This window comes from Pristis pectinata, chromosome 5 (genome assembly GCF_009764475.1).
Source record: "Pristis pectinata isolate sPriPec2 chromosome 5, sPriPec2.1.pri, whole genome shotgun sequence".
Taxonomy (NCBI): Eukaryota; Metazoa; Chordata; class Chondrichthyes; order Rhinopristiformes; family Pristidae; genus Pristis; species Pristis pectinata.
Window position 1 is genome coordinate 52,580,016 of NC_067409.1, and position 7,983 is coordinate 52,587,998.

A 7,983-nucleotide genomic window follows, 5' to 3' on the forward strand; every position below is an offset into this window, starting at 1 on the left:
AATGGAAGCAAATCATCCTGGAATCAGGATGATTGCTGAAGAAAATTATTGATACTTGCAAAAGCCACAAACATTTAAAAAGCTTAACCTCTGTATAATTTACTTTTTAAGGGCATCAGTATATATTTTTAATTTTGAGCCCTGCAGTTCTCTGATTATGACAAATGTGTAAGTTACACCCTTCCTGATCTAGTAAACCTGGCTGCAGATGGTTTTACTGATCATCACACAACACACTTGGTACAATTCCCATTTGAGCTCTATGTTCAGATATGCTGTTTGAGTTGTCATAAAGCTAACAATATCAGCCTATAGAAGTGATCATTTAAACCAATTCAACAAATTCATGGCCTGCTTTAAAAGTTAAGGCAAAATTGTTGTCCAGTTTTCCTTTAAGAGCCTGGCATTACCCAGAGGCCATAAGCATGATATTCATCTCTCCTACAAAGGCCATACATCAACAGATCTTGAAATGTGTTTCTCACACACCCAATACACAGCCATTTTTTTGACACATTAAATGTCACAAGTGCAGCAGTTGGGTGTGGCCTGGCAGCCAGCCTGCATTCATACACAAAAGAGATCCACAAAATGGTCCCCAACTAACTGCATTTAAAATAAGCTCCTTGTAAGGCATTTTAGGAAAGGGGAGACACTTTGAGCAGGAGTTAGCAGAAATATGAGGTAGAGATCTGTATGGGCAGGAAATAGGTAAAATTGTTCAGAAGGATAATATTTAAATCACCTTGGCATAGACAGCTACAGACCAAGTGCTGGTAAATGGGATAACAACAGATGGGTACTTGAAGGTCAGCATGGAACATGGTTCGCTGAGGCCTGTGTCTGGCTGTCTGACGCGAGGACAAAGGTGTCACAAAGTCTGTAAGGTGGATACGTGATGCAGGTGAAACATGGAGATGGAACAGGTTAGTTTGAATGCTGGATAGTGTTCAGGTGTGATGCTCAGTGCTGTGCAGCACTGAGACATCTTGAAGGATACTGGGCAAGAATTACAGTGGAGAGTTTTTTTAAAACAATCTTCACTGCGTTTAAGCACCATCATATACATGTTGTGCCCATAGTTTGTTGTTAAATTTTGCTTGGACCAAGCTAGAGAAGCTCCAAATTAAATGGAACTGGCCGGAAAAAACAATCATGGAATATCCTTTACTCCAGACTGTGGATAGAACATTGATACAGTACACATTTCTGCAGAACTGATAGAGGTCTGAAACTTGTTCAAGATTAAGCTAAATCATTTAAAATATTATACTGCCTGAATCATGACATGTTTCCCCAATTCCCATTTCTATCACTCTTGTTTATGGCTGATGTCTGCCTTCCACTCAAATTGAATAAGAAAAACAAACCCTGAGAAGCAGTTTAAAAGATTTTTTTAAGAATGAAAGTTGCCACCAACTTTCCTTCCACAATCATATTTAAAATCAGTGTGATCACAGCTCCAGCAACCCAGGTTCAATCCTGAGCTCTGTGACCACATGGGTTTCCTCCTGCATCTCGAAGATATGCTGATTGGTTAATTGGCTACTGTAAATTGCCCACAGTATAGGTGGGTGGTTTAAAAAAAATATCAGGGGAGAGTTGATGAGTGTATGAGAGAAAAGGTTACAGGGAAATAAGTGGGAGAATGTGAATGTTGAGAGCCAGCACAGAGATGGTGTTCTGAATGGCCTCCTGTGCTGCAGTGAAAAATTGTCAAGTTAAAATATGATTTCCATTAAAATCCCAAAATTCTTTCAAGACTTAGCACACAGAGATATGCAGATGTATGTAAACGGTCACTTAAATGGGCTTACTGAAAACATGGAAAAATAAGTTTCACGAAACAAATAGGTTATTTGCTAAAGATTAGATTCAGATTCACATTAAGCCCACATGAATGAGTTTACACTTTAGGGAAACATGTTTGTGAACAGTTAGTATCACAGGCTAATTATTAAGACATGAAAAAAATTCCAAGATGCTTATTGTTAACCTGGCTGATTAAGGTAGAAAACCCCAAGGCCAATCTCATTAAACATGCCCAATAATCAAAAAACATGCTTTATTCCACAAGCAGTGTTTTAAAAGCCATTAATTTGATGAAGTACGGTGACAATGGCCCAGATTTGCTTTGCAAAGACAGGGAAACAATGATTATTTACCATTATGTGTGCAACTCACAGTAACTGTCAATTTTCAACAGATGAATAGTTTAAGCAAAAATTCCCAAATTGCCACCAGTGATTCAAGCCCTCCTCTGCAGACTGTGCTGTGTTGAGGCAATCAAAGAAAATTGACAAGGATTTCAGGTATTTACAAATTAGTCTTGCTGTATACTCCTAATAATATTACACTTTGTTACACAAATTCTCAATGGGTCTTTTAAGGCACAATTACTTCTTAGCAAAGTCTCTGGTCCTTAAAAAAATAATTTTGCGTGTCTGGATTATAAGATCCTCAAACATTTACATTCATAATAGGCAAAGTTCATTTCAAAAAGTTTGAAATTTCAGTTTCTACCTCAATCACATGAGTCTGTTTCAATATTTTGTACTCAGTAAAATATATGGTACATTATCAGAAATTGTGCTCTTCTGTATTTCCTTATAATATAGGAAGCCATTCAGCCCAGAATCCGTGCCAGCTCTCAGCCTAATCCATCAGTCCTATTCCCTCACATATTTCCCTGTAACCTATTTTTTCTCTCATACTCATCAACTCCCCACTGATTAGCTTCTACCTTCCAACACTAGGAGTAATTTACTGTATCAATTAACCTAGCAATAGGATCTTAGGGATGTAGGAGGAAACAGGAGTACTTTGGCAAAAGCAATGCAGACACAAAGAGAAAGGGCAAACTCTACATTGACAGCACTGGTCTGGATCAAACCCAAGTTGCTGGAGTTGTGAGAGAACAGTGCTGTCTGCTGTGCCAGTATACCTCTATCAATTGCTATCTGAAAGGTCATTAATACAATTGACTGCTCAACCAGCTAATGATTTCATATCTGCCAGTCATGAGGGATCCCTTTGAACTGAAGCCTGATAGCAACTAACCTTGGAAAAGTGGTTGTTCACACCACAGTGTTTATTATGTCTTTGTGAGCAGCTTTCTTCAAGATCACAGCAGGTGGCGTCACTCCACTGTCGACCATAAACTTCAGGCCAACAAAAGGCATTTCCTTCAAAGCTTTTGAAGCACTCATTCAGTTGTGAATTGTTTGTAGCAATTAATAAACTGGATAAAACAACAAACTGTGGTGCTTAAAAATCAAAAACCTGCAGATGCTGGGAAACTAAACACCGAAAATGCTGGTAAACTCAGCAAGTCAGGCAGCTAATATGGAAAGGGAAACAGTGTAAACGTTTCAGGCTGAAGTTGTGGTGAAGGGTCTTTGACCTGAAATATTAAATCTGTTTCTCTTTCCACAGATCCTGCCTGACCTGCTGAAGGTTTCCAATATTTTCTATTTTAACTTCATACTGTTAAGTCTACTATCATTTTGCAGCAGAGTTCTTTTAATATCCTCATTAAAACAAAATACCATTGAAGACAAACATGTAATTCCAACCGAAAAGAAAAGTTACATTAAGACAGTATTCCCCAAACACTCTATGCCAATCAAATCCTGTAATCTGTCATTGCTTTTGTTACTCATGATTTAATTTCAGATTTCAGGCTGATGGTTAAAAGGCAGCCAAGATGGAAGCTAATCGCAAATCACCATTGCAGCTTTCTGCAATGAGCTGAGCATTAAACTCGTAAGTGATTTTCACTTGTGCAAAATAGTTTAATGGATCTTGCATAAGGAGAAAAACGGTTGGTATAAAAGAAGAAACTGAGGATTTGGATTCAGTACTGGTGGTGGTGGGGTGTGTGCATTAAAATGTGAGCAGTGGTAGATGTCAATTAGATATGCGAGGACTGAATGAAGAAATATTTTTGAAATATCAAAACAAATGAGATTTCAGCTTTTCCAGAGAGCGTGGAAAAACTAATGATGAACTGATTTAACCAGTGTGTTGAGAACAGAATGGAGGTTACATGCATTATGTACAGGTAATTGGAATGAAGATTATTGCATCAAGGATATGGCTTGATGACGAATAAGGAAATACCACTGATATCAAAGTTAAAAGTGACTAAAGGATGAAAGACTCGGGAGGCATTGAACTGATAGTAAAGAAGATGAGCCACTAATGCTTGGGCAGGAGGTATGAGTTGAGAACAAACTAACTGAGCAAAAACAAGTTCCTTTCTTGAAAATGCACGGTGACAGAGGTTTTCTAAGTGATCAAAATCACGAGTCCTCAGTTGGATAGTTGCCCAGATATGAAAGTACACCATTGCAAAGCACTCTACCACCTAATCCACTGAAGGGAATTTATTAATTTGAACTATTTGTATACATTTGTGTAGTGGTACATAAACCAGAAGTACCAGGAACATCACTGAATTGAATATGTGGAGAAGGTACAACTTTAAGTCACAGATGGCAAGGATACAACGGATATTCAAAGATTTGAACTCTAGATCTTAATATTGTTTTATTCATGCAATTTGCTAGCTGTTCTATTTAAAAGCTTTTTTGAATTGTTTGGATAGTTAAATTGATTTGCTCTACTTAGAAAAGCAGAACTGCAAAGAAAATGCCTCAAGCAGTTCTGGAACAATGGCCTGGATCAAGCCAGCTCATCTGGCTGGGTAGCACGACAATGATGAAGAGGATGGTAGGTGAACCAGGAACAACATCACCCTTCCCACAGGGCCAATGCAACTCTCTCTGGGATGCACCTCACTATTCTTACTGTATGAAAGGAAAATGAAAGACTTAAGTGATCCAGCATTAGCACTGATCCTTGCAACTGATGTAATAGGTAAGAATTAAAAGCAGAGGTAATCCATTTTGCCCTTCCATTTAATACTTGACCATTCAATAAGATATTTTACTGCGGCTCTACTTTTCAGCATCAAACCAATAGCCCTTGAATCCCTCTACGTAAAAATTGAGCAATCTCTGATTTGAATACAATCAACGATTGATCCTGTGCAGCCCACTTGGGAAGAGAATTCCAAGAATTCACCACCCTCTGGATGATGAAATGATGGCCTCCTGAAAGTCCAAATCACAACAACTGATTTGCCCTCATCTACTAGACTAGTTACAGCCTCAGAAAATTCCAACAGATTTGACAAACTCTTTCATAAATTGATGTTGACTGTGCTCAATGCTATTATTATTTCTTAAGTTCCTGTTACCACTTCCTTAATAATAGATTCTAGCATTTTTACTACTGCTGTTGTCAGGCTAATTGGTCTACAGTTCCCATTTTTTTCACTCCCTTTGCACTTGAATAGTGTCTTGAGTACCAAACAGATGCTGTCAGAAGAGGATCCATCAAGGTGGCCTACCATTGTCAAGTTCATGCAGCTGGCCATTTGCTCTGTGTTGGCCATAATGATCTCCATGCACAGCATGAAGCTGCAGCACATTGAGTCCTCCATGTTCTAAGACTAAGCTCATTCTCAAGATATTATATTCGCCAAGTATTCTCTGCTATACACCCAGCTTTATATTATAATCAGTGTCCTCAAAGCTTACATAATATACAGTTGAATTAATTTGTAATCTTATCCCCTACCCTCCATAAATTCCAAATTTACAGGTTCAGTACAATGAAATATATGCTGGATTGGACACTCCAAGATTGGGTCAGATATATTGTTCTCAGTTTAGCTGATTCAGCCTTAAAGATTGAGGGGCCACATTAACAGAGGCAATCAATCTGAAAATATGCCAAAAGGCAGCTCACTTTGGGTAGTGGTTCAAAGAGGTGGTACTGCAGACTAGATTAAAATGTATATACTTGGGTATGGAGCCACGAAATGCAAAATCAGCTACATATGAAACTTCAGATCTTAGGAACTCAATGCTCCTGCACAACACTCAGCACACTGCCTGCTCCATGTCAGCTAATCGATTCTGTCAAAAGGCCACCTTCAACCATTTCCTGACAGGAAAGCTTTCACAGCTGAAACAACTACAAAAGGTAAACAACTACAAAAGGTAAACAAGTGGCTGAAAAACTCCAGCTGTTTGGACAGAGATACCGAAGTACAAGTGGTGAGAGATCCTCATGACAAGTAGTGCACATATTAAGTAACTTTTGTACCAATTGCAGTTAGTTTAAGCTTCTCAAAACACACAGAGAGGGGGCTGTTCAGAAATTGCCATCTATTTACTTGATAAATTACTTACCTTATACTCTATTGAAAGATTTCTGGAAAATTAAAATGTAATATATATACAAAATGCCCCAACCAGGATTTGACCTTTTAAAAAAGAGGCCAGGACATCAAATGAGTGCCAAATATATTATTCATGTCCTTGTGCAGAATTAATTTCTTACTTTTGCAAAGAAAGCAAATCAGAAGTAGATTTAATTATTTTCTGTTAAAAAAGTAATGTATATGGTGCAAAATATTAAAAGATCATATTGATTCATATTTATAAATATAATTAGCACCTTCCAATTTATAGTTTTGGGGGAAGAATGTTTATGAGATGTACCTCTGTAGATACGTATAATATATACCATGCTCAATATCAGGCCTCTTTAGACAAGTGCTGTAATTATATTAAAGCTTCTGGTCAGTCCATTGCACCTCAGAGTAATCTTGCATTGCCGCTGATGCTACATTTAGTTTGCTCATTAATATTGAATCAATGTTTAAACAGCTGTGGGCAGAGTTAATGAATGGCTACACACACCTTTTATAAATATGCCAAAGTGGTTTCTAAAATTATTTCCCAGGCCCAACCATAGCAAGCCTTTTGAAGATCTTAAGGCATTATACTTGCTCTCACTAAATTCTCCTTCAATGTGTTTTTGATTAAGGCTAAGTTGTTGTCACCCTGGAGGCTTCTTGCAACCAATTATCATGTGACTATGGCTTAGTCCTGGTATTAAGTCTGCAGTAGTTTTACGTGGCACTGAATGGTTTTCAAAACTTGGTGGTCTCGTGGGCTGGAACAATGTCTTGACCTTTTGCTGATAAGCAAGTTATTTTAAAGGAATAAGAGTAGGTTAAGTGCCCCTGTGGGAATCCAGATAACCATAGTTCTTTGGCAATCGCTCCAGCCCAAGAGAGTTCTTAAATTACTTTTATATTTCAGTCTTCCTATTGGTAATTGACTGTCAGTTTTTATATCATCTGTAAAGCAGTGTTTGATGTCAGCTCTGATGGCAAACGTTTCATATGACCATATGAAAAGGCTGAAAAAAAATCTACAACAGAAAACGAACAGTTCCAGTATATGGTTCTACAAATGAAAATGATTCATAGAATAGTTACAGGATAGGAGGCTGCTATTCAGCACTATATAAGAGTTAAACGGCTATAGTCCTACTCCTACAACCTCTCTCCCTTAGCCCTGCAAATCCTAGTCTTTCAGCTATTTATCCAGCTCCCTTTCTGAACACTACAATTGAATCTGCTTTTACTACCATCTCTGACAGTAGATTCCAGGCTCTAACTCCATTAGTTTAAAAAAATAGCAATTACAAAAAAGGTTCAGTCAAAGCAAAAGTTTAATCATAAGTAGGCATGTACACTTTCGTGTGTGGGTGTGTGTGTGGGGGGGGGGGTGTGGCGGTGGGTAATGAATCAACTATCTCAAGACGTCTTACTAAGAAATATCCATTCTGCTATCCATGGATTGAAAATGGAAATTCCTACTTTTGGGCTTCATGAAAAAGTCCCAACTTCAAAATAGGTTCACTCCTGGACTGAAGAAGCAGGTTCAAGTAGGAGCTAAATCTCAGTCTTTGAATGAGCAAATACAACATCAGCAACACCAAATTATTTGATTCAAAATTAAAGGAAAAATTAAAAACTTAACGGAATGTGTACAATTCCAGAAATTACAATATAACACTACTTCAAAATCTAACAGCCAAACTCTTAAATGTACTGAA